At 39.1% G+C, this 27,973-nt stretch overlaps 1 long non-coding RNA gene across 1 annotated transcript in view; it reads right to left on the reverse strand.

The window, feature by feature from the left end:
• Window positions 1-26,152, reverse strand: part of LOC126615130 (uncharacterized) — a 61,690-nt gene extending 35,538 nt beyond the window's left edge. Inside the window, exon 1 of the long non-coding RNA XR_007620658.1 lies at window positions 26,133-26,152. This is a non-coding gene — a long non-coding RNA (uncharacterized LOC126615130). The remainder of the gene's footprint in view (window positions 1-26,132) is intronic.
• Between the last annotated feature and the right edge of the window lie 1,821 nt (window positions 26,153-27,973).

Here is a 27,973-nt window from a genome sequence, read left to right on the forward strand (position 1 = left end):
GTTCGGTATGGGATACCGAACCGAAAACTGCATATCAAGTCTTAAACCGTTTATTTTCGAGACGAAAATCTGAGGACCGATCCCAAACCAATATTTCGGTATTCCTGAGGTTCGGGATTCCCGAAATATTTTCGGTATTTCGGGATTTTCCAAAACCAAACCGAACCTACATCAAAATTTAAAACTACAATTTAAAATCAGAGATTCATGGACCTCCCACTCCCCTGCAAGCCCACACGGCCACACCTCGTCCCAGATTTGTCGACCTCCCCACCCCCATTTCCATCCCTCTCGTTCCTGGGTTTGTCTTTGCTGTCTTCGGCAGTCGGAGAGCTATGCGACGTGCATCGAACATAATCAAGTACCCATCCCCGTCGATGTGTGAGCTTTTCCATGTTTTGCCGAACGAAATCGCCATCGGAGGGCTACTCTGCTTTGCAGCGATGGCGCCGCTTCGTAGAATTCTGATGCCATGACATCGATGTGTGAGCTTTTTGGATCTGAAACAAGAAAAAAGAAGAAAGATAAGCTACAATCCTAAATTCGTGAAGCTTTCTGGATCTGAAACAAGATAAAAAAAGAAAGAGAAGCTATAGAGTAACACTCAGTTTTTTTTTTAAGATTGAGAAAGGATTAGGAAGCCTTGGGCTGTGCATTTGAGGGAGTCGGTGGAGGGAGAGAAGAGATAATGAATGGTCCGTGAAGAATGGCAAACAGTCATGCTATATCAATAAATAAAAAAAGAAAGGTAATGAATGGTAGGTGAAGATGGCAGAAAGGAGAATAAAAAAATAAAAAAGTGAAGAAGATAGCTATTGCTAGAGCCTAGAGGAACGGACCGAAAGCCAAAAACCCTCTAAACCAACAAAAGGTTTCGGGATTTCGGGAATACCAAAAAAATAAGATTTGAAAAACCAATCCCATACCGAATACTTCGGTATTTTTCGGGACGGGATTACCGAATTTCGGGATGGTTTTGGTTTGGGATTTTTCGGTTTGGGTTCGGGATTTTTTCGGTTTGGTTTGGGAATTTTGGAAATTTTTTCCAGCCCTATGAATACTTATTAGATTTACTTGGTGACATAGTGGATATGGAATCTTGAACTGTTCACCTCATCAGTAAATTTAGCCATCTCATACTCATAGAAGCGACCCACTTTTACTCTCACATAGGTGACCACTGATTAAGAATACTCTGCAATATTCCTCTTATTTATAAGATATAACTGTCATTAAGTATAAATATACATTCTAAAACTTCTACAGACAACACACTTCTTCCAACATAGGAATGAGGGATATAGTGTGTTAATTTCTTAGAATCATGCCCAACCAGTTTGCCTATTGAACTTAGACCATGGGATCTCCAACCATCTAAGTTAGGTTTCTGCTCGGCTGATTCATTAGTTATGTTGGCTTTAGCCTCATTCCCCTCGATGATAAACTTACTCTCTAGTTTAACCTTTAATAATTGGATCCACCACTAGGTTGACTATCATTAAAGGTGTGCACAATCCATCTTATGAAATTATATTTCATACGTGAGTAGTTGTTTGACATTGTTTGAAATGTCAAGTCCTCAAAATTATATTAGGACTTAATTACTAACTAATTTGCTAACACTAAGCACTTGGGTAAACTCCCCCACATTTAAGGTATTTTTAAGAAGGTCTCTAACCTTGCCATACCTTAAACAATTACCCATTACAAGAGATGACATCTTAAAAGTCGTTCAATTAGCAAATTACTTTTAACCAACCCCCACAATTTTTTCATAATTGTAGTTTCTTTTAATGCTATCATTAAATCGATCACATTTTCCACTTTAAGAAGTAAGGAACAACTCTCTCTCTCTTTCTCTCTCTCTCTCTCTCGCTTTAGGCATTCACACCTCACTAGAATCCCCGCCAAGGAATGTCAACTCCCTTTGAATATAGGCCTTAATTTTCCTATACCATTGTAAGAGCTATAATTTTTTTCTCTCTCTTTCTAGAAGCATTTTTTTTTCTTTTTTCAGACTTCTTAAGTTGACATATAATCTCAAGGATAGCTAAGTCACTCCCCCACATTTCACACGCATTGTGGTTGCTTTAATGTTATTAGTAACTCTTTCATCATACATCATACTTGAGAAGAAAGCCAATGAAAATAGACTTTCTATATCATATCTATCTTCACCTGTTAGGGCTCTGTCTTGATAACTTTCAAAGTTTTCATTGTTAAAGACTCATCTATAAAGTGCTTTAAGTCTTTCAAATAGACCTTGCCCCCCACAATCCAATCGTCATCTTCCAGAGTTGAATAACTCATGCAAAATGAGTTTAACATGCATATTTGTTACAGTATAATAATGAGTTCTGACTACACCAAAAGGTGTGTGTCCAGTTCTCCTAGGATTATATACCATTTCATTTGAATACAACTCATTCCAACGGATCATGTTTGAGAATGTATTCTATCAATTAGAAATGCAAGTTGTTGTGTGAAGTAAATTTTCTTGTGAACACTAAAAACATATTTCACATGAAATCACAAAGAGGCAAAATTAGTTGTGACTCATGGTACAATTCATGTAATCCAACATATGTGTTTGGTTGTTTTACCAATTAACATATCTTTTCATTTTAAATGCAAAAGATACACCATTTACGCCTTTAGCATGAAGACGTGATTGCCAACTGCAAACTAATGCCATTCATAGACACCATTGATCTCTTTCGTTAGTCTGAAAAAGATCAAGTCATAACCACATCTCTGTAACTCAATATAGTTACTGACAAAATACCTATAAGTCATCATGCCTTTTCAACATTTTTGGAAAGATGGCATATGTTTAGTCTTTCATGCATTTGTTCGGATTTGAACAGTCATAGCCGTTCCCTTTTAGGCTTGGCTGGAAAGATGTAATTTCCAGCCTACCACATCCTTTCACCAATCAGTAACCAATTTGGGCAAACGTTGTGATTTATATTTAGATAATTAAACATATGCCTGATGACATACGGTTTGAATTGTCAAACCGTTCTACCACTTTGTTTTATTCCAGAAACCAATTTGCACAAAAGGTTTAACATGAAAATTGCAATCAATTGTTCGAAATACATTCCTTCAAATCTGTGTGCGCATTCTTTGGTAAATTAAAATTGCCAAATAATATAACATTGAAATTGGTTTGTTAAACAAAGAGATAACTAAACAATTAATTGTCAGCATGCACCAAGATTAATATCATAATGATGAATCATGATTCATATATAAAAACGGAAATACCAATCTGTACTATGGTAAGAATACGATTCATTAGACAAGCAAATGCACCGCTTCGAATATGACAGATTAGTAGTAAACTTGTTATGATGCTGCATATGACTGATGCTGCATATGACTGATGCTGCATATGGAGTCTACTACCAAGGTGACCCCTAGGGTAAATCTCTAGGGTATGGCTCATTGTAATCTTTAAGGTAAGAGTATGTAAATCACCTTTCCCTTGATTTAAGGGAGGAGACTGATTGGGGTAATGTCTTTGTGTAAGGTTTAGATTAGGTAGGCAACACGCCTTCTTCTTTCTTGTCGGCTGCTTGCTGCAACCATCCTTCCTATCTCTTTTCTTTTCCCTCTCTCTTCTCATATATACCTGGTCTCACTCTTGTACAAACACATATGAAATATACATTGAAACTTTAAACTAGAAAATCTACATGGTATCAGAGCAGATTTTGTAACCTGGCTCTGGCCATTTTTTCTGCTGCATCTTTCCTTCAATCTTAAGCCATGGCTGAAGAAGATTCAGTAAACATGGAGGGTGACATCTCGCATACCTTTCCTTCTAATTTCTCAGATGTCGAGGTTAACACCAATCAACGTTTATGTTTAGTTCTCATGAACGAGTTTAATTATCTCCCTTGGTCTTGAGTTGTGTCTCTTGCCCTCGGAGGCAAAGGGACATTAGGGTTTGTAAATGGAAGTGTGGAAGCTCCAGACATCTCTTCCTTTACATATGGTACATGGCTTTGCAAGGATCAACTTGTCATGTCCTTGTTGTTCAACACTATGGAGAAACATGTTGCTGAGATTTTAGCTACTGCAATTCTTCATGTGAGCTTTGGAAAGCTTTGCAGGATATGTATGGAAATCAAAACAACTATGCACGTGTCTTTCAACTTAAGAAGGACATTGCCAGTGCCCTACAAGAAGGGAAAACATTTGTTTAACACCTTGGACACCTCAAGGCTATATGGAATGAGTTGGATGTATACCTTCCACATACCACAAATCCTACCATTCTCCTAAAATAAGCCGAGGAAGACAGAATCTACCAGATGTTGAGGAGTTTAAACTCCGAGTACGAGATTTTATGGAGTCACGTCTTGATGAGTCAAAAGCTTCCCACCTTCAATAATGTATGTGCAACTATCCAACGAGAAGAAGTAAGGAAGAAAGTGATGAATGCTGAGCACAACTCGAGATTGACTGAGACTTGGGCATATGCCTTAAATTACAAGACCTCAGAGGCTAAGGTGTACAAGGGTAGAAATCCACACTTGAAATGCAAATATTGCAATGGCGTTGGTCATGTGGAAGACAAGTGTTGGGAACTTCATCCTAAACTTAAGCCTAAGTTTAGCAAAGATGAAAAAATGATACCAAGGTCCTCATAGCAATTTCAACCTTAGTACAAGGCCCAAATTGCTAATGCTCATCCCTCTCTTGTCTCATAAGGATCCATGGAGTTCATTGCCAATCCATTGTCTCTTATCAATGAGTTTGCAGCTTATCTTCAAAGCAAGGGACACGGAGGAGGTTCGTAAGCTCAAGGAAATGAAGAGAACAACCATGTAGCCATGTTAGGACAATTTGCCGGCTTTCTTGTTGGAAATGAGAAAGTTTCACAGGATGAAGCACTAGGTATACTCAAAGCATTCATTATTGCCTTGTTAACTAGTACTGAAAATGATTGTTGGATAATTGATTCAGGAGCCACAGATCATATGATAAACAAAATCACAAATTTGCATCATTTTAAACATTTTTCAAATCCCTCACATGCGTCTATTGCAAATGGAAAAATTGTTTTAGTTTTGGGAAAAGGAGAAATCAACTTATGCTCACACAAAACACCTTCCATTGCCTTATATGTACCAACCTTTCTTTTCCAACTTCTGTCAATTGGAAAGATCACAAACACCCTAAACCGCCGTGCCATTTTCTCACCAAATAAAGTGATGTTTCAGGATGTTCTCACCATGAAGATGATTGGTGAAGTGGTCTTCATAAATGGACTTTACAACCTGTGAGAGAACGCCTGTTTTACTCAGGCTCCTCAAGCTCAATCAAAGTCCATAGATGAAAACCAACTTTGGCAGAAGAGATTAGCTCACCTCTCTGAAGTTATCTTGTCTAAGTTTACTAGACTACCTTTTGGTAACTCAATGTCTAAGACAAGTAAACTTTTTGAAATGGTGAACACCGATGTATAGGGGACCAGCAACTGAATCAATAAGAGGGTTTAGGTATTTTATCTTATTTGTTGATGACTTCTTTCGAATGAGTTTTGTGTATCTCATGAAATCAAAGAGTGAAGTCCAAACTATTTTCAAAGATTTTCATATGCATGTTAAAACTCAATTTCAATCAGACATTAAGGTGTTGAGATCAGATAATGGCATCGAATTTCTATCCAACAACATGCTTCAAAACATAAGTTCTCAGGGCATAAAACATCAAACCAGTTGTGTAGAGACTCCCTAACAAAATGGAGTAGCCTAGAGAAAAAATAGAGATCTCTTGGAGAAGACTTGTGCTCTTATGCTTCACATGCATGTTCCAAAGAAATTTTGATCATTAGCGTCCTTACTGCCACTTACCTCATTAACTGACTCCCAAGTCTTGTGCTAGGGTTTAAATCTCCCTATGAAGTACTCAAGGGTAGAAAAATTGATTTGACACACTTCAAGGTATTTGGATGTGTTTGCATTGTTCACATTCAAGCCTTGAACTATGACAAATTAGATGCTAGGGTAGCCAAATGTGTGTTGGTGGGGTATTCTTCCACCAAAAAAGGATACAAGTGTTATAATCCAGCCACTAAGAAGTGTGTTGTGTCAAGGGATATGAAATTTGAAGAAGATTGCCCTTATTTTACACATAAAGGAAATACTGCAGGTTAAGGGGAGGAACTGTTTGAAATGTTTCCACTTACTTCGGTAATTAATAATCCAATGTTGGAAGAAAGCTCAGTTGCTGTGACATCAGATATTGAAGAAATACAACCCGATTCAATCTTTGATCATCGTATCCTTGCCAATGAGGGAGACGATGAGTCTCATTTTGAGCATTCACAATCTCCTACAGAGTCTCAAGGGCTTAGAAGAAATCCTCTTCGAACCAGAAAACCTCCAATTAGGCTGCAAGACTATGTTACTTATGCCTTACGGTATCCCATCAATGAAAGTATCATCCTTAGTGAGTTCTCAACATCTCATGCTGCATTTCTCTGTGAAATTGATAAACACAGTGAACCTAAAAGCTTTCAAGAGGTATCTCTCATCCCACAATGGAATCAAGCCATGACAGATGAACTTCATGCTCTAGAAGAAAATAAAATTTGGAGCTTGGTTCAACTACCACTAGGAAAAAAGGCTGTTGGAAGTCGTTGGATTTACAAGATTAAATTCAAGGCCAATGGTTCTATCGAGAGACACAAGGCCAGGATTTTTGCTCGAGGGTTCACTCTAACCTTTAGGGTAGATTACAAGGAAACATTTGCACATGTGGCCAAGATGAATACAGTGAGGGTTCTACTCTCAGTTGCAATCAATTGTGGGTGGACTCTTTATCAAATGGATGTGAAGAATGATTTCCTTCACGGAGAGTTACAAGAAGAAGTGTATATGTAGCGTCCTCCATGTTATGATGGTATTAAAGGCAACATGATTTGTAAACTACACAAAGCAATCTATGGATTGAAATAATCTCCAAGAGCTTGGTATGCCAAGCTCAGTTCAGTTCTAGAGAAGGCTGGATTCCTACGAAGTAATGCTGATTCTTCATTGTTTGTAAGAACTGGCACTAGTGGGAAATTAGTGGTGCTTATCTATATGGATGATCTCATCATCACATGAGATAGTGCCGCTGAAATTGAGGCACTAAAACTCTCACTACGCCAAACCTTTGCTATCAAAGACCTGGGAAAGCTGAAGTATTTTTTGGGCATTAAAATGGCAGCCTCTTCAAAAGGATTGTTTCTACATCAACGAAAATATGTATTGGATCTTCTTCAGGAAGCAAAAATGCTTGATTGCAAACCTGCCATCACTCCCATGGACTCCAAACTAAAGCTCAACACAGATGGAGAAGCCATGCATGATGTGAGCTATTATCAATGATTATGGGCAAACTTATATATCTCATCGTCCCACGTCATGATATTACATATGCAGTGAGCTTGGCAAGCCACTTTATGCATTCTCCTATGGTTGATCATCTTAATATGGTTAAGAGAGTCCTGCGTTTTCTCAAGGGTTTGATAGGACAAGGAATCATCATGCGTAACAAAAATTCCACTGCCATCAGTGGCTACACTAATGCAGATTGGGCAGGGAATGCACTTGATAAGAAATCTACCACGGGCTATTACACATTTGTTGGTGGAAATCTTGTCACTTGGAAGAGCAAGAAGCAACATGTCATTGCTCGCTTTAGCGTAGAGGCTAAATATCGAGCCATGGCAGCCATTGTATGTGAACTTATATGGCTTAAAGGGCTTCTTTCAGACTTAGGGTTTACTAGTACTACTCTTATGTCTCTTATGTGTGATAATCAAGCAGCCATGCACATTACTGCTAACCCTGTGTTCCATGAAAGAATGAAACATATTGAAGTGGACTGTCATTTTGTTAGAGTGCAAGTGGAAACTCAAGTCATTCGGACCATCTTCACGTGAAACCATGATCAACTAGCAGATCTCTTTACCAAGGTTCTTGCCTATGCTCCATTCCATCATTTTATGGGCAAGTTTGGCTTGATTAACCTTCTTGATCCAGCTTGAGGGGGAGTGTTGTGATGCTGCATATGACTGATGTTGCATCTACTAATGTTGCATCTACTAATGCTGCATATGGAGTCTACTGCCAAGGTGACCCTTAGGGTTGATAGAAGCATATTTATGCGACTTAGTTAGCTTGTTTTTATGCATTTATGTTGTTAGTTCCTAGTTATTTTAGTATTTTAAGCTATTTTCGTGTGTTTGTAGGTCCAAAGGGCTACAGTAGCAAGAAATTGCATTTGGAGCTTTTTGGAGCAATTTTGGGCTTGGAATGAATATCACATGCATGGAGCACGGTGGATGGACAAATTTGAAGATCAAAAGAGGCTAGGATTATGTTGAAGTTATGAAGAAATTAATTCAAGAAAAGGAAGTAAATGATGCAGCAATAAAGAAGGAATGTTAGCGAAGTTACCTTATTTGGTCCTAACCTTTCCTAATCCTTCACCACCTAATTTCCAGCTACAAGGAGGATCTTTAATTATTTTAGGACACTTAAATAAATGTTTTAGAAGACCTACTCCCAGTCAAAGAGGGTGCCGCACCTTTCTTACCCTTTTCCTTGCCTTGGAAGACTGTCCCATTTTCTCCATTCCCTTGCCGCAACTCCCTTTCCCTTTCTCTCCAAAATCTACCACATATCTTCCTTCCCCTTTTCTCAAAGTTATGCCGCATATTTCCTTTTCCTTTTCCCCTTGAATTCTGAATTTAATTACCCTTTTTCCTTGAGGATTTGGTGTATAAATCCTTCTCCAAATTTAATTAGGTCGTGGTCCTCTCCCTAGCCTATAAATATATGTTATTGCTGCACCATTCAAGATGGATCCTTCACCATAGCTCACCTACAACCATCCACCACCATAATTTACCACTCATCCATCATCCCACACCTTATGCCGCAATAAAAAAGCAGAAGGAAGACCCTTGGACGTGCTTGCCATTCAAGATTGGATTGCTGAAGCGTTTTTAGGTGTTTTCATTCTTTGGTTTCAATGTTTAAGTTTAATTATCTTTGTTTTGTGAACATGAGGAGCTAAACTCGTTTTAGCTGGGGGGAAATTCAAAGTCATGAACATATATGCAATATGAATTGATTACTTTCATTTGTGATTTCATAAATTGTGAATACAATTTACTTTACTATTTAATGCAAAATTTATTCTTGTATGTTGATTAAGATGGCCCGCTTAGTTTGCATGCATGAATTTGATGCTACAATATAAGGGAGTTTCACAGAATCATTACAAACTTATATTCACAAATAGTGAAGGTCGTTGGTCATGATCGCGTTAAGTTAAATTCCTAGCATGAGTATCATGATGTCATAGTTACGAATGCTTTGTCAATGCTTATGATTTTCATGGAGCTTAATGATCTTTGATTGTATCTCTATTATGATGTGCATGTAGGGGACTATTGAAGAATAATTTGGGTTGATGATGCTTATCCTATCCAATTCAATGACTTAAGGAAAATCTGAGGGTTGATTAGTGATGGCACGGTCCATCTGGGGCATTGTCATTCATGGTTTATTGGAAAAGCAACGGGAGATCGATTTGTATGCAAGTGTGTCATGTGTGGAGAAGGACCCTCTAACTAGCCCATCATCCATTTAATTCACCAAATTCGTCCAATTTTGTTTAAGTCTTTAATTCACTTGTTTTTACTTTAATTTCGTCCAAAACCCAATCCCTTTTACTTTAGTGTGTCAAATTAGTTAGAATCTATCTTAGTTTGTGTTTTTAAGTGTTTTGAGTCAAGTTTAAATCAATTTTCGTCCAAAGTCATTCCTAGTGTCTAGTTTGAGTCTATTTAGTTGTTTGTCTTTTAAGTTTGTTTTTAGTCATTAGAGTCTAGTTAAGTGTTTTTAAGTTTATTTTTTTGTTTTTGAGTCAGTTTAGAGTAGATTAGCAATCCCTCCTAATCCCCAGTTTACAACAATCCCTACTTATCCATACTACAATTGTCAACAAGAGGGTTTAATTTGTGTGTTAAGTTAATTTTCGCATCATGGGTAAATCTCTAGGGTAAGGCTCATTGTAATCTTTAGGGTAAGAGTATGTAAATCACCCTTCCCTTCATTTAAGGGAGGATACTGATTGGGGTAATGTCTTTGTGTAAGGTTTAGATTAGGTAGGCAACACACCATCTTCTTTCTTGTCGGCTGCTTGCTGCAGCCATCCTTCCCATCTTTTTTCTTTTCCCTCCCTCTTCTCATATATACCAGGTCTCACTCTTGTACAAACACATATGAAATATACATTGAAACTTTAAACCAGAAAATCTACAAAACTACTATGTCTATCTTCAGAAAAAACAAAATATAGTCATGCAATTAAACATATAATGTCTTTGAGTGGTCAATTAATATACAATAATATATCCAGCACTGTTGTAATCAATATGGATAACGATATTATACGCATGTCATACTTCCATAACGATCATCATGTGCAATGATCTGAATATCATCACCAACTTGTTTGATGGATTTTTCTTTCTTTCACTGCTTTACGTATACTGCATATACGTATTATAGCCTATAATCCTTCGAATCATATTTTCTAACAATTGCATGGAGATATAAATTTCTGTCTTTAGATTTTTGGAGCAAGTAATATTAGAAATTATGAAAATAACAATATAAATTCCAATGATAATAATCATAAATAAAATCACAACATCAATAGTATACAAGATTAATATAAACAACTAGAGATAAAGTTAGAAAAACTGACAAACTTGGAGATTGAGGCTTACATGAATGCAATGTCCTCAAGACAAAATTTCGCCCCTACTCTTGTGCTTGTAGTTCGGTAGGTGTCCATCTCCCAGGATTCAACAATCTATAATCTGAAGTCAAAGCACTTCAATCTTCAGACTTTGATGAACTTTATATATTTTGTATTCTCAAGACACGACTCGGAATTTGACTAAGACATTGGAGAAAACTCTTCTCTTAATTCAATTAGACAGGTGGGATGCTTGAGTTTATATAGAACTCAATCCACCCTTTTTGAAACATTATGACAGTTGCCTAAAGTTCCAACCAACATATACAACTCCTGAATTTGAATTCAACTATGACACATGACTCTTATTTTTCATTCATACAAAAATTAAATATTTTAATATTAATTATAATATATAATTTCCAACAATAATAACCCCTCGTTGTAAAACAAATATAGTTTCCAAATATACAATAAAATGTATAGTGTGAAAATACTTACCGGTGCCTGCAATATCTCAAGAATTCAATACGTCATAATATTTTGTAAACAAATGCCTAACGTCCGGTAATCACATAATCTTGCATAAACAAACGTATCATAACGAGTGCTCATCGACATATACTAACACATGCGTTCATGCAGAGGTATTTTGACATGAACATGACTGGGTGTAATAATGATTTACGCTCTAGTACTGCAATCACGTGAAGACTGGCGCTATGTACATCACATACGAGTCCTAATTGCTTGTAACAATCTAGGATAGGATTGGCACCTACAATGGATACAAAGTAAGTGTGCGGTGCGATGTGAACATACACATAAAGCCTAGCCCTAACTCGGGCCCGGGCGAATACTAACACCAGTGTAGCACACGATGAGCATATAACATAGATAAAATCATGCAGCGGTAAATTAGTAATTCACGTCGACATAATACTATTCATAACCATAAATATGATTAAGGCATCCCGAGATAGTACGCATACCTATGCATCTCGTAGGATTATAATAATTTCCTAATTCTCATCAATACAACATTTGTTATAAATGTTAATTTAATTTTGGCAATCACGTAGAAACTTCGTTATTAGATGCATTTTGGCCGAGAAACTTCCCTGGTCCGTTTAGCTTAAAATCTCAACCAAAACTCGTCGTTAAATACCATAATGAAGTTAGGAGAGTAAGGATTCAAGTCATACCAATATTGGGTCAAGTAGTGGCTAGAACTGGCCAGGAAATGGTGTGCAGCCCGCGGGCTCTTCGCCAGAAAACTAGGGATATTTCTCCGAGTTAGTTTTGCATTCAACCATCACTACAAACTTTCAAAACTACTATAATTGTACTAAAAACGTGATTAAAGAAGGTTTAAGGAGTTTCCGAAGCTTACCCTTGCCAGAAACGACGAGAAATCGCTGGAGAAATTCTTGAATAGTGGAGGTGCCACTGTGCAGAGAAAGGGAAAAGGAAGAGAGAGTGGCCACGTCCAGGGCTTTTGGGTGCGTGACTCCATCATCGTTTGCCAGGAAAGAGTTTATGAATGAGGTGTTCAGCGGAAAATATGGTGTGTGGTGGCAGGTGTTGCCATTGATGTTGCAGAGGAGAGACTCGAGAGAGAGGTGAGGGAGAAGAGAGAGAGAGAGCATCCGAGATAGTTGGGAGAAAAGGCCACACGAAAGAGAATGAGAGGTGAGTTTCGTGCAAGTGTGGGTCCCATGGCCAAAAAATATAAAAAAATTAAAAATATCCCCCAAATAATATTAAAATAATAATATAATATTAAAATAATTCAAATAGTAATTTCTTCAAAAATAATTTTTCAGATTCGTAAATTTGTAAAATTTTAACCGTAACTTCGATTTCGGTTCCGCTTGCACCTACAAGTTCGTACCGTCAAGTACTTCGAGAATACGATAAAATAATAGCTCATATGTGTGGATGCAAATTTCTTCCTCCTTGTTCTTGGACAAAATTGCACCTACAAAACAAATAACACCTTAGGTCAAGGCCAATAGCCTCACGCGCCCATGATGAATTAAGGGGGGCTTTGGCCGAAGAACCTCCGATGCCAAAGTTAGAATTTTGAGGAAAAAGTATTCGGATAATTTTGAGTATTTAGCAAGAGTGTAGACCTAGGTTTTTAGAGGAAATGGGATAGTATATATAGGGCATGGTGGGCCTCCTTGGGGGAGAAGGTGGTCGGCCCCTTGTGGTGTTTTTGAGTGTATTTTGTAGTTAATTGGTAATTTAATTAGCCATTAATAGATTAATTAGGTAATAAATCTATTAATTAGCTAATTAACATAATTTAAAAGGAATGTTTTGGGGGTTACCTTGTGGAAAAGATGGATGAAATAGGTTTTGAATAAAACATTTTTGACTTGATTGTAGGATGATTGTCCACTGCTCGTGCGTGGGAATTTCAGTGCTCCTCAAGGGTAATTTTGTCTTTTCTACCCAAAAATCCACGTGTTGTGTCTTGATTATTTTTGGCTCCATAAATCCCCCCACACCTGCTGGGCTGCTCACAGGAAAGGGCAACATGTGTAGAATGAAGGAATTATTTTGTGAAAACATGTTCATTTGAGCAACATCATATAGCATGCAATTAACAATTAAAGGCGGAATCATGCTTACATGCACTCAAATACAAAACATTAACCAAGAAATTCAAAGCCTAGTAAATTGGTGAACCAATAATCAACTCAAAACAAAGTGAGTTGAAATTAATACCTTTGTAGATTCCTCTTTGCATAAGCAAAGGCTAATCACCCAAAGAGATAGGGCCTTCATTCCTTGCTTCTTAGATCCATGGATTTGGATGGAAGAATAGGTTCTCCAAGTTCCCAAAATTGAGAACCTCTAAGTCTCTTCACCAAGGTTAGATTGTAGAAGAAATGAGTGACCTTGGAGTAGTAGGATTGCTAGATGTACCATCCAAGGTGTTGGCCTCTTTAGAGAGAAAATGGAGAGACAATTCTCACCAATTTTCCCCAAAAATAAACCCTTTTATCACTTAATGAATTTTGGCTATAAAATCATTTATATAGTCACTTCTTTAAGTGACCTAAATAACCAAAACCCTAATTCATTCACATATGGCCGGCCACCTAAGGAATTTTGGGCTTTTGGGCTTTATGAATCTTTATTCATTAAATTGTCATACAACTTAAGTTAATGGGCTTGACGTTCGAAGCCCATTGGGCCTTAAGGTCCAAAACTATCCCGAAGTCTTTAACGAACTTATTCGTTTGATTAATTAACATATTAATTAATCCTTGCCATAAATAAATGATTAAACCATTTAATCATTCTTACTCATTTCCGTTTAATCTTCAATCTCTACCTTTTACGGTGTGCGATCCATTAGGTTCCTTTTAACGAGGTAGTGGGCGATTAAAACCATTTTACATCGATTGTGAATTGAAACTATTTTCAATTCTCCCTTTAGTGATTACACACGTTTAGGGCTTCCACAAACCATGAGTGACACCTAGCAGCATATCATGGTTACCCAAGCTAATCAGAAGAGGTGGAGAACCTATTCAGTTCGAGATTACAAATGCAATACGGTCTTTCTCTAATCTAATACTCTTGACCACATTGTTTGGTTTGATAGTTTATTTTCTCATGTCTACTATCCAATGTGTGTCTTGTGCTTATATGATTACTTTGAATGTGATTCGGAACGCATTCACTAATCTCATTCATACTCTGGCCAGAGATTCAAATCATATCAGAGAGTATTCTCCCTCAAACGGTTTGAAGGTTAGAGATCCCTTGTTGCGCATTCACTTGTCTCCATAGCTAAGCGGCTTGACCCCAACGATGCCGTGGACACCCTCCTGATGGAGTGACTTTGACATAATCAAAGATCAAGGTCTTAACCACAAGACAACTATGATGCCTCAGGTCAAAGGACTACTTTGCATTATCCCAACCATAAGTTCTCATGTGACATGGAATATGAGAACTCTTCGTTGATCGCGTTCAGTGAACTCATTCTCTATTGAGCACCTACCGTACTTGTCTTGATGTCACACACACCAATGACTCGAGACTAATCACTCTCCCTGAGAGAAGACATAGTACGTACTGATCTTAACGGACTGTCAACGCCCAATTGGCAATCCTATGATCAGGAACGTTTAGGATGTGTCTACGAAAGAATGGTCTCATGAATCTAACTTCATTAGATTACATTCTCCCAATCACATATTCCTTGGACTTTATCGTTTAAGCATATAACATTTATATGAGACTGCTCAAACAATAATGTATGCCCTTTATATGTAAAACTAGATTAGTTTAACATGTGAAATGTCCGTAAAGTATCATCACATGATTGGCTTTAGGGCACATTTCCAACATAGAAATCTCCAACTTTGATGCAGATTCTCTCTTGGGCTTGGAATTAAATTCTTCTAGGAAAGGGAAGTAAATCGCCTCCAAAGCCAATTTAAGCCTACCTTAAGTAGGGGATTAAATCAACTTCGGATGGTAATTATTTATCCCTATAAGAAAGAGAGAAAACTAAAGGATATTTGTTCCCCTTCCCCTAACACTCTTTTTTGCTTGCTCGTGCAAAGAACCGTCTTCCGTTGATTTCTTTGGCTTTTGCGTACTGCACCGATGTAAGAAAAACTTAATTCTCCTTGTCTTCTTCTTGGGATGTGCTGCCACAAGGTAGCCGTCAGGGTGGTGCGGCACGTCGGCTGGCAAGGGCCAGGAGTTAGCTTGGTATGGGCCAATGAGCTAGTGTGGCAAGGGCCATTACTTGTGCTGCTCGACTTGATTGAAGCCAAGGATTAGCTCAGCATGGGTGGAGGAAGTGGCGTGGCATGGGTAACGGTTTGGGCTGCCACGTTTGGGTTGCTTGCCAAAAATGAGGAAACTGCTTGAGTTTGATTTTTCAACTGCCGTAGATAGAGCAGTCAAGGGTGGAGTTGCCAAGATCGGAGCTGTTAAAGATAAAGTGTTGGATGAGCAAACTGTTAAGTGCAAAAGTGGCTGCTGCCCCTTGACCATTTGCTGCCTAGTTGATCTTCAAGCATTCGATCTTTTGAGCTATATAGCCTTTTCGCATTGGAGAGCTTACTCATCTAGGTGTCGGGGAATTAGTTTACCCTTTCGCACGGGAGAGAAAACCCATATGGGTGTTAGGGAATTCGTTTACCCTATCGTATTGGAGAGTAGACCCATATGGGTGTCAGGGAATTGGTTAACCCTCTGGCACTAGAGAGCAATTAGTTTATCCTCTCGCATTGGAGAGCAGACCCATATGGGTGTCAGGGAATTGGTTTACCCTCTCACATTGGAGAGTAATTAGTTTATCTTCTTGCACTTGAGAGCAGACCCATATGGGTGTCGGGGAATTGGTTTACCCTCTCACACTGAAGAGCAATTAGTTTATCCTCTCGCACTAGAGAGAAGACCCATATAGTTGTCAGGGAATTGGTTTACCCTCTCGCACTGGAGAGAAAAGAGCAATTAGTTTATCTTTTCGCATTGGAGAGTAGACTCATATGGGTGTCGGGGAATTGGTTTACCCTATCGCACTGGAGAACAATTAGTTTATTTTCTCGCACTGGAGAGCAGACCCAAAAAGGGTTTTGAGTAGTTTTTGTGGACAGCAGTTGAGGAAAGTTGGATTGCTGGACAACTGAAATAATCCTTAACATGCGAAGTCTTGTTTGGTGAACTGCTTATGGAACCCACGTAATGGTGTAAGTGCAATGAGCTACTCCTAGAATTATTACGCCATCATTAGGTGTTTCGTCGTGTGCCCTTTTAAGGCTTGGTTGACGTGAGCAACATGGTAAAATCAGCACATCTGGGAGTTGTGGTGCAAGATTGGCATAGTTATGAGCCATGGTGATAGGTCAATGGTTGCTAGAAGCCGTGGAGCAGGTAAGCACGGCTGTGAAAGCAAGGCTTGGGCCAGGTTATGCGCAGCAGGAGGAATTGGATCACTAGGTCTGTGATGCTCGGCTACTAATGATGTGTTTCTTCAGTATTAAATCGTTTGGAGTGTTGAGAACAAAATCTGCCTTCGGTTCTTTGTATTTGGGCTGGTATGTCCTTCTAGTACTCGTATGCCCTCGGCGCGCCATTAGGCTAAGCTACTGTGTTTGTCGGAACATAAGTAATCTTTATATCTGGTAATCTATGTGGGGTAGTCCCGTCTGCTCGATCTTGTCATTCAAAGATGACTCACTTATGTTAGTCATGTCTTATCGGAGCGCCTTGTCAATAGCTTCATTGCACTGGAAATCATGCAATCGCTAGGTCATGAGCCTTTCTACTTCTTCCTGAATTTGCCTTTGTTGGGGTGGCAAAGTTTTCGACTGCCCCCAGTCGTGACCTGCTGGTCTAGGTTATTCATCCATGTGTTCGGCTCAACTACAATGTAGCTGTGGTGCATGTGATATATTTCTTGCAGGTGTGCAGGAAACTCGCAGACTGCTGGTTGAATTTGAGCCGGATTAAGTGACTACTTTTCTGCGTCCGCTACGCTGCCTACTTTGATGTGAGGTGGAGAATGCTCCTTGCGGGCCTTGCCGTGAATGAACACTTCGACTAGAAGGTTGGTTATGTTGATTATTGGAGTGTGGCCCCAACCGTGAGTGTATGTTTGTCCATGGGCCTAATTGAGAATGTACGCTTCTTCATGTGCTAAGACGAGAGTATACGCTATCTTGGGAGCCTAGTCGAGAGTGTACTTCGTTAGAACGCTCGGTTTGTGACCGGTCAAGTGGATGCTTACTGGGACATTGTTGGAGAGACTTTTCGTATGCTTTTGTCCTACTTTAGGATATCTCGTCAGGGGCACATTGCATCTAGGTGCGCTGCAAGAGCTGATTCACCAAGGTCATCCGCTATGCGAAGGCGTTCATCAACTCTATAACTTGTCGAGACACGTGTTGTTGTCTTTTGGGTTGGAAGAGCTTGGAATGAATGTATCCCATTAAGCAGTGGAAGTGTGGTAGACTCCGGGCGCGAGATTTGAGTTGAGAAATGTCAAATCCGCAGAACAATGTGGTGCAAATGCTCCCAATTCGATCGTCGGTCCTGAAATTTAGAGTTAGGACGGTTGAACTAATCTTGGACCGATTTAGGTTGCTTGGAAGGCCACATAAGTGGGCTGCTCGGTGGGAGTAAGCTAGGCCTCGATAGTGGGTTGCTTAGTGGGAGCAGGCTGGGCGTCGAGAGTGGGCTACTTGGTAGGAACATGCTAGGTTACGGGAGTGGGCTGCTCGGCGGAAGCAAGCTGGGCTGCGGGAGTGGGCTGCTTGGTATGTGACGCATGCTGGTGCGAGGCTTGGGCTTGGCTTGGCAACACGTTGGGCTCACATTGGGCATGAAGTGACTTGGCTTGGGCCATGACCTTGGTGCCGTAGGCCTTGGATAGCACGGCTCGGGCCGTGGTGGTGACACCATGGACCTCGCCGCAAGTGGCTACTGTGGTAGCCACTGCGGTGCTTCCCGTGGTGGAAACTCGTGGTGGTGGTGTCGCTCCACTTATTGTCACATTTAGCCTCGATGATCTTTGTGGTCCCATCTCTTGAATATTGGAATTTTCACTTTTTGAATTTTCCAAATTTCAAGCCATTGTACTTCTCTTTTATGTTTTATCAAAAAAATTTTGCAAATAAATAATTATAATAATAAAAATGTACGAAAATCTACAAATGGACAAGAAAAATAGAAAAACCTTGGATGCAAGAGTCTTTTACGAGTATGGGACTCAGCTCTCAATGAAAGCACCAATTTGTGGATGCAAATTTCTTCCTCCTTGTTCTTGGACAAAATTGCACCTACAAAACAAATAACACCGTAGGTCAAGGCCAATAGCCTCACACGCCCACGATGAATTGCCCGGGGAGGGGGGGGGGGAGGGGACTTTGGCCTCCGATGCCAAAGTTAGAATTTCGAGGGAAAAGTGTTTGGAGAATTTTGAGTATTTAGCAAGAGTGTAGACCTAGGTTTTTAGAGAAAATGGTGTAGTATATATAGGGCATGACGGGCCACCTTGGGGGAGAAGGTGGCCGGCCCTTTGTGGTGTTTTTTAGTGTATTTTGTAGTTAATTGGTAATTTAATTAGCCATTAATAGATTAATTACGCAATAAATCTATTAATTAGCTAATTAACATAATTTTAAAGGAATGTTTTGGGGGTTACCTTGTGGAGAAGATGGATGAAATAGGTTTTGAATAAACACCTATTTTGGGAACTTTTGATTTGATTGTGGGATGATTGTCCACTGCTTGAGCGTGAGAATTTCGGTGCTCCTCAAGGGTAATTTTGTCTTTTCTGCCAAAAATCCACGTGTCGTCTCTTGATTATTTTTGCCTCCACAATATGCATCATGAAATGACGATCAACGAAAGTAAAAAATCTCGCCTCAAGGGGCATTTTCATCAATTCACTCTTTTAAATTAATAAAATCGAAAAATTTGGAACGGGTTATTACATTTTTCCTAAATTCTTGCTTAACTTATATCTCAGAGTTTGAATCCAAACAAATACTACATAATATATAACTTCCATGCATATAAGAAGCATTTGAATTTCATAATTAATATATATTAATCATAATTATTTCCTACTAGAATTTTTTTTCCACCTCCTTGATAACTTATGCCCCTTGTGCAAGATTTTCTTTTTCTTATGAAAAAAATTCTTCCACCCCTCTTCTAACCCTCTTAATTTGTAGTTGTAACTGAACTATTGCTTAATCATGAGTGCATAATATAGGTACGATTTGCCTTGTGCTTTGGTACATTATTTAATGTACATTCTGGTATGTATATATATTTGGTACGGTATGTAAAGCGAGTTTGTAACATAGCATTTTTTTTTGCACGATACATAATGTTAATTTAGTCCGTAACACTCATTTTGTACTTAAAGTAATATTTATTCTGAACGTACCAGTCATTTGGTTCATAAAGTAATATTAATTTTGACCGTACCAGCCATTAATTTGGTACGTAAATAATATTAATTTTAAACGTACCCGTCATTTGGTACATAAAAGTAATGTTAATTTTGAATGTACCAGTTATTTAGTACTTAAAGTAATATTAATTTTGAACGTATCAGTCATTTGGTACATAAAATAATATTAATTTTGAACTTACCAGTCATTTGGTACATAAAGTAATATTTAATTTTGAACGTATCAGTCATTTGGTTCGTAAAATTTAGTAACAGACGTGTTTGTTATTGTAATTAAAAACATACTAAATATTGTTTGTGCAATGTAGTTTCGAACGTACCAAATATTGTTTGTGTTTTTTGTAGCACACGAACCAAGTTTGCACTCCGTTCTCAAACAATCATTTAGGAAAAACCATATATGTATTAAGAACATATACCAGCCATACTGAAGTATCCTCAATCCATGAAAGAAAGTTACAGTTCCTTTTCTTCACAACCTGATGAGTTGCTTGGTTGCTATCTAATCGTTGCCAAACACAATTAAAACTTCGAAACCAATCTCTTCCAAAATAAGGCTTGCTGTAGAAAAAATATTCTTCATGCACATTATTCATATTAACTGCACTCTTTAAATCAAGCTCCAATAACACCGACGTGAAGACAATATAAGCCAATATCAAGAGCAAACACAAGACTCTCTCTTGCTGCCAAACGGGAACAAGATAAATTTGTTAAAACAACCACTAATTAAAATGAAAAATTCCATTCGAATTTCAAACATGGGAGATCAAAAATTTCAATCGTGAAGATTATTTCCAAACATTATCAACAAGCAGAAAATATTCCCTAAAAAAGAGGCCACATAAAAACAAATATAAAAAATATATAAAAAAAAACTCTTAAAATGACATATTTGGAAACCAATAATTAAAATTTTAGCTTACAAAATACAATAATTATATGTAATTTAAATAAACAACAAATGCTAGCGTGGCTGTTGGTTAAGGTGTCTTAATCAAACCTTGAAAAGAAACAAATGTTTCATCTAAAACTTGTTAAAAAGTTGCAGGGGATTCTAATTATACGTTAATAAAATAATCTTCATGGTTATAATTTTTTTGTTCTTCCGTTAGATACCGTTATTTTCAACATCAGAGCAGATATATTCTTCAGGTTTAACGACCACGACTCTGCAACCTGCCTAGATTGCTCCCCGCTGCTGACCCGCTTGATTCACCCACTTGCCCACTTTTGCTCTTGTTATGTTGATTTTCTGTGAGGCAGAAAGAAAAAAGGAAACGGGAAAAAAAAGAAAAAGAAAATGGAAAACTAATCAAAACAGCCAAAAAAAAAAACTCACTTTTGTTGCAGTCCTATTGAATTAGGAATGTGAATCTTAATATATCTAGGAGTATCTTGTAGTTACCTATTAGGAGTTGATTACCTATTAAGAGAACCCTTCCTACTACTACAAACAAAGGCATAAGGGGGTGATATAACACACACCTCAGAACTACATCTCTCTCTTTTCTCTTTGTTGCCGCCGGCCCCTCTCCCTCTCTGTCCTAAATCCAGTTCAGTCAAATAGGCTTATAACATGTTATCAGCACGCTCTTACCATAAGCTAAGGAACTGAAGGATCGTGGAGGAGGCTTTCTTCTACAACATCAAAGGCTTTCAATTATTTTCTACCAATTAGGTTTTTTTTTAAATAAATTAAGATATTTGAAAAAAACTTGAAGCATGAAAGCATTCCCCATGATGCATGAACCCCCTATATTTATATTTTCCTTTCAATTATATATATTGTATATATGTTCATATATTTTGTCAATATAAATACTTGTTCATGCAATACACAATTATGCTATGTGGAATTTGTGTGTTAAAGCATCGAAATTAATTTAGAAGCAATAAGGGTTTTTAAACCCTAGAATTCGAAAAAATATATGGGAATCAATGCGGCATAAGAGGTGGCTCACCACCGGCACCACCACCTTGCCCTGCCGCCGGCCTGTAGCCCAGCTTCATGGACCACCTTAGGACGACGTCGTTAGACGTCTAAACTACACGGCAGCAGCCCTTTGGGCTTTGCTGCGCATGCATAACACCCAGGCCCTTGGCTTGGTTAGGGTTTTGAAACTAGCTTGCAGCCCTAGCCCATTCCAGCAAGCTTGCAGCTTTGCTGGGCTCGCCCATGCGCCCTTGGCCCATCTCCAGCAAGCCCGATGCTTGCTGGGCTCTTCCTACTCGCCACCTGCAGCAAGCTTGCTTGCTTGTTGGGTTCCCGCGCCTTGGCCCATGATCCGAAGCCAGCCCTTTTGGCTGGGCTTCTCGCACCTAAGCCCAAACTGAAGCTAGCTCTTGCTGGGCTTTATGTACACCCCACACCTAGGCTAGCCCCTATGCTGGGCCTATCATAGACCCCAGCACATGGCCTGCATCCATGATTGGGCTGCCTCACAATAACCCATAGCCCACTAAGCCTTTTTAGGGCCTTGCCTACACATGGCACCTAAGCCCACCGTGATTGGGCTATGGTTTTTCGAATCCAATGCTATTTTTGGCATTCTCTATAATTTTAACCCGAATGTGATAATTATTTTTTCTTCTACAATTGACCATGTATGGTCCGATCTATTGAATTAATTAAAGTGACCAGCAGTCCATTAATTTGACAATTAATCCAAAATGAATGGCTTGAAGCTCACTTTTGGCAATTAACGATTCAATAAATTATTTTGTTTCATTGAATTGTTGACTATCTTTTGTAGTCCCGAAGCACTCACACTTGGGTTCTTGAAGCAATCCACAAATCCACTACACTTTATTATATATTGTATTCTATGTTCTTGGAGATACCCCTATATATGAACTAAACGTTCATAACTAAATCGAACCTGTAGTTTCGTATTTAGTGTCTTTGAAACCCGAAGTTTTCATTCAAAACCTACTGACAATGTACCCATCGATGAAGCTCAGAAAGCTACTATTATGATCTTCATCTGAAGACACATCTATGATGCACTACAGACTGAGTACCTCGCAGAGGAGGATCCATATACACTTTGGCTCACTCTGGTCAATCGCTTTCATCACCGGAAAGACATTTATTTACCTGAAGCAAGACACGACTAGCAGCATTTACGCTTCTAAGACTTTAAGTTTGTGAATGAATACAACTCTGAAGTTTGTAAAATCCGATCACTATTTAAGTTATGTAAAGAGGACTTAACCGAACAGGATCTTTTGGAGAAGACTTATTCGACCTTCAATGCCACCAATATTGTCTGGCAGCAAAATATAAGGCATAGAAGTTCACCAAATTTTTGGATTTGATATCCATTTTACTTCTTGCTGAAAAGCAGAACCAGCTTTTGATGAAGAATCATCAAGCTTGACCCATTAGCTCAAACACTTTGCCTGTAGCACATGCGACTAATTTTAGCAGCCGCAACCAACGAAAATCTCGTCGTGGCTGTGGACATGGGCGGCAAGTCCCACCACGGGCCCAAGGTCAACAAAATAGAGGCCCACCCAAGGGAGCAAATTAGAGCTATAAGCACCAACCCTTTGTCCCTAAGGTCCCAAACTTCTAGAACAAGGGAAAAGCCACCGTTCACTCAGCTTCCACTGAATTGGACATGTGCTATCGATGTGGATCAAAAGATCATTGGTCACGCGTATGCCGAGCTATCCTCGAGGTTATTGCCAAGTATCATTCCCGCGTGAGTCTAACTTTGCGCTTGTAGAACATCTCGAAGACACTACTACAACTCTGGAGGTTTAAGATTTTTAGGAGGCATCCACTCCCATGGAAGAATAAACTTTAATTTTTCTAAGGCATGTTAGGGCGTTTTACACCCCTAGTGGTTGAACGCACTAGGAGTGGCCGAACCCCCCCTAAATTTCTAGGTTTATGGTTTAATTTTAAGACAATTTTTCGAAGTATTTGGAATAATTAATTTGGTTTTGGTTTGTTTTGAATTATGAATAATTATTTTATGGATATTATTTCTCGAATTGATTAATTGAATGAATGGAATTATATTTATGCATGTGATCGATTCAATTAATTTATTTCTAGGTATGACTAGTGGGGAAGTTAATTGTTTGGCTGATAATGCCACCATGCACACCATATTGCGTGAGAAACACTATTTTACTACATTCGTACCTAAAATGCACCTTTGGCAACCCTCTTAGGCCCATCCAACCTAATAGAAGGATACGGAAAGGCTCGTATAATGTTGTCCAATGGTACTGAATTAACCATTAAAGAGACACTCTATTCTCCACGTTTCGGAAAAACGTTGCTGGGTTTTAGAGATATTCGAGATAATCAATATCATGTTGAAACCACTAAAGAGAATGGTTCTGAAATTCTTTTTATCACTTTTTACGAATATGGCCAGAAGTGTATTCACGAGAAGCTAGAACGTCTCCCAAGTGGGTTGTATATAACAACCATTAGCGCCATTGAGACCTATCACGTGGCCGGCCCTATGGCTGGGTTCCAAAACATTCTCCTGCTTTGACATGATCAAATGAGACACCCCAGATGAAATATGATGTGCCATATCCTCAAAGCATCACATGGGCATCACTTGAAATCTTATCTCGGCCATCCACTTTGCAAAGCATGTTCCTTGGGGAAGTTGAACATTCAACCCTCACTTACAAAGATTATTCACGACCCACCTAAGTTTCTTTAGAGATTCAAGGGGATATTTGTAGACCTATCCAACCAACATGCGGACCATTTAGATACTTCATAGTGTTGGTTGATGCATCAATGTGATGGTCACATGTCTGCTTACTGTCCACATGCAATGCTGCATTTGTGAAACTCTTAGCATAAATGATTAAGCTTAGGGCTTACTACCCTGATTATCCGATCAAGTTGAATTGACTGGATAATGTTGGAGAGTTTACATCATAGACTTTTGACGATTATTGCATGTTTGTTGGGATTGAAGTTGAACATCCTGCACCTCATGTTCACACCCAAAATAGCCTAGCAGAAGCTTTCATAAAACACCTTCAAACGATAGCTCAGACATTGGTTATGCGAACCAATTTGCCGATATCTGCCTAGGGCCATGCAATATTACACATAGCTATGTTGGTCCACTTGAGGCCCACCGCTACCCAACCTCATTCACCATTACAATTGGTTACTAGATATGAGCCTGACGTCTTGCATTTACGTGTGTTTGGGTGCACAATCGATGTGCCAATAGCGCTACCATTATGTACCAAAACGGGCCCTCAGAGAAAAATGGGAATCTATGTTGGTTGTGATTCGCCATCAATTATCCATTACTTAGAGCCCTTGACATGAGATCTCTTTACCACACGTTTTGTGGATTGTCACTTTGATGAGACAGTCTTCATGTCGTTAAGTATAGATAAAATCACTAATGTTCCTGTAGAATGTCGCGAATTGTCGTGGATTACTCCCACTGTCTCATTTAGATCCATGCACCTCTCAATCTAAAACTGAAGTGTGACGTCTAGATCTTCAGAGCATCGCTCAAAGCATGCTATATGCTTTTACTGATCTAGCAAAGGTGACGATATCACATATACTCATTACAAACACACTTGTAAGGATGAAAGTACTTAATGTACATCGTAACACCACCTTGGAAGGCCGGACAGTCCCTGAGGGTGGGCTGGCAGCACCATCCACACAGCCTGGTACATTAACGGCTAACTAATCACCTGCTCCTACCATGAAGCGTGGCAGGCCCCTTGGTTCAAAGGATTCACAAACTCGGTATAGGAAAATGACATAAATTAGTGACCCTAGTCTGAATCCGACCATTGCTTGCTCATATGTTCCAACACATGAGGTTATTCTAGATTATGGTGATGTCTTAGATGAGACATACCAGCCTCTCGAGAATCATGAGATTTCGGTCCATTACGCAGTATTGGATAAGGTTTAGAATTGGAATGAGATGATAGTCGATGATGCATTCGCGTATACCGTTGCTTTCGATATAATGCTTAGTGATGACATTAAACCACACTCCGTTGATGAATGTCGACGTAGAACAGATTGGCCAAACTGGAAACAAGCAATCCAGGTCGAACTTGTTTCGCTTGTAAAACAAAAGGTGTTTGGACCCGTAGCTCCTACTCCACCACATGTGAAGCCTGTGGGCTAAAAATAGGTTTTCGTGAGAAAGTGCAATGAGAAGAATGAACTAGTACATTACAAAGCACGCCTTGTAGCACAAGGCTTCTCTCAATGCCCTGTGATTGATTACGAGGAAACGTATTCCCCTGTAATGGACGTCATAACGTTTTGCTACCTTATCAGTTTGGTAGTTTCTGAAAAGTTGAATACGCATCTTATAGACGTGGTAATCGCATATCTCTATGGGGATCTAGATACGGAAATGTACATGAAAGTTCCAAAAGGACTTCCATTAACTGGTTCAAATAGTTCTAGACCATGGAACACTCTGTCGATTAGATTGAGGAGGTCATTCTACAAATTGAAACAATCCGGGCGGATGTGGTATAACCATTTGAGTGAATATTTGACAAGTCAGGGTTATGTGAACAACGTACTATGTCCATGCGTGTTCATTAAGAAGTCACATTCCAGATTTGCAATCGTTGCAGTTTATGTCGACGACATGAACCTCATTGGAACTCTCGCATAGCTTGAGGAAATTGTTGTTCACTTGAAATCGGAATTTGAGATGAAAGTTCTTGGGAAAACTCGATATTATCTCGACATGGAGATTAAGCATTGTTTGAATGGAATCCTAATACATTAATTGAACTACACCCATAAAGTGTTACAACGTTTTAATGAGGATAAAACGAAGCCTTCGAGTACTCCTATGGTCGTTCGGACTCTAAATGCTAAATGAGATCCCTTCCGTCCAAATGAGGACAAGGAAGAGATTTTGGAGCCTAACATTCCATTAGACCCAGCATATCCTTCGCTGTTAATCTTTTGGCTAGATACAGCAATGCGCCTACATGCAGACACTGGAATGGTCTTAAAGACATTTTTTGCTACCTCAAGAGTACTACGGATTTGGGCTTGTTCTACACCCATAAATCCTGGAGAGGAGCCGCCCCCCAGGGTCATTAGGTTGATTTTTGCCTTGTTGGTTACACAGATGCTAGTTATCTCTCTGACCCTCATAGGGCACGTTCTGAAATGGGTTATGTTTTTACCATTGGAGACGCCGCTATATCTTAGAGGTCTACCAAGAAAACGCTAGTTGCAACTTCTTCGAACTATGCTGAGATTCTTGCCATGCATGAAGCCTCACAAGAGTGATTTTGGTTGAGAGTGGTTATGGAACATATTCAAAGCATTAATGGTCTTTCTTCTGTCGTTAACCTTCCTACGATAATGTTTGAAGACAATGCAGCATGTATCAAGCAATTAAATGAGGGATACATCAAGGGAGACAACACCAAACACATAACGTCAAAGTTCTTTTACTCTCACCAGCAACAACAACATCAGAACATTGAAGTCAAGCAAATCCGTTCCCAGGATAACCTGGCCGACCTTTTCATGAAGTCACTGCCCAAGTCTACTTTTCAGACGCTCGTCCAAGGAATCGGTATGCGTAAATTATTTGAGTTAAATTGCTTGTAGTTCTCTCATTTGAAAGTAGTGTTCTAAAAAGCGGCCTAGGCGCTAGTCGTTGCTCAGCCGCCGCGATTAAGGTAGGATCGGAAGAAAAATTGGCGGAAGAGTTAGGCGGAGCCTAGGTGGCCGCCTGGGTGCTCTAGGTGGTGTATGTGGTCTAAGGTGGAGTCAAGGTGGAGTCAAGGTGGCTTTCGGTGTGATGTGAATCCCGACTTTAATAAATTAGCCATGGTTGCAGAGCTTGGTTTCGGCGGACTTGCAGGCACACTCACCATCGCAGAGAAGAAGAAAGTGAACTGTTAACCCTTATCTTTTAATTTGACAACGCGTCATTTTAACTTTCTTTAAGTTTTGTTTACTCTTTACACGTGGTTAGTAGGGCTCGTTTGGATGTGCTTTTAAAATGACTGAAAGCGCTTTTGGTGAAAATATTTTTGAAAACAATCTTTAGTAAAAATAGTAGTAAATCCTGAAAAAGCACCTAAAGTGCTTCCTGGAAGAAGCACATAACTGGTGCTTCTTGTAAAAAGCACTTAAAGTGCTTTTGGAACCCAAAAACATTTTCTATAAAAAGCGCTTTCAGTCATTTTAAAAGCACATCAAAACAAGTCTGT

This window comes from Malus sylvestris, chromosome 3 (genome assembly GCF_916048215.2).
Source record: "Malus sylvestris chromosome 3, drMalSylv7.2, whole genome shotgun sequence".
NCBI classification, from domain to species: Eukaryota; Viridiplantae; Streptophyta; class Magnoliopsida; order Rosales; family Rosaceae; genus Malus; species Malus sylvestris.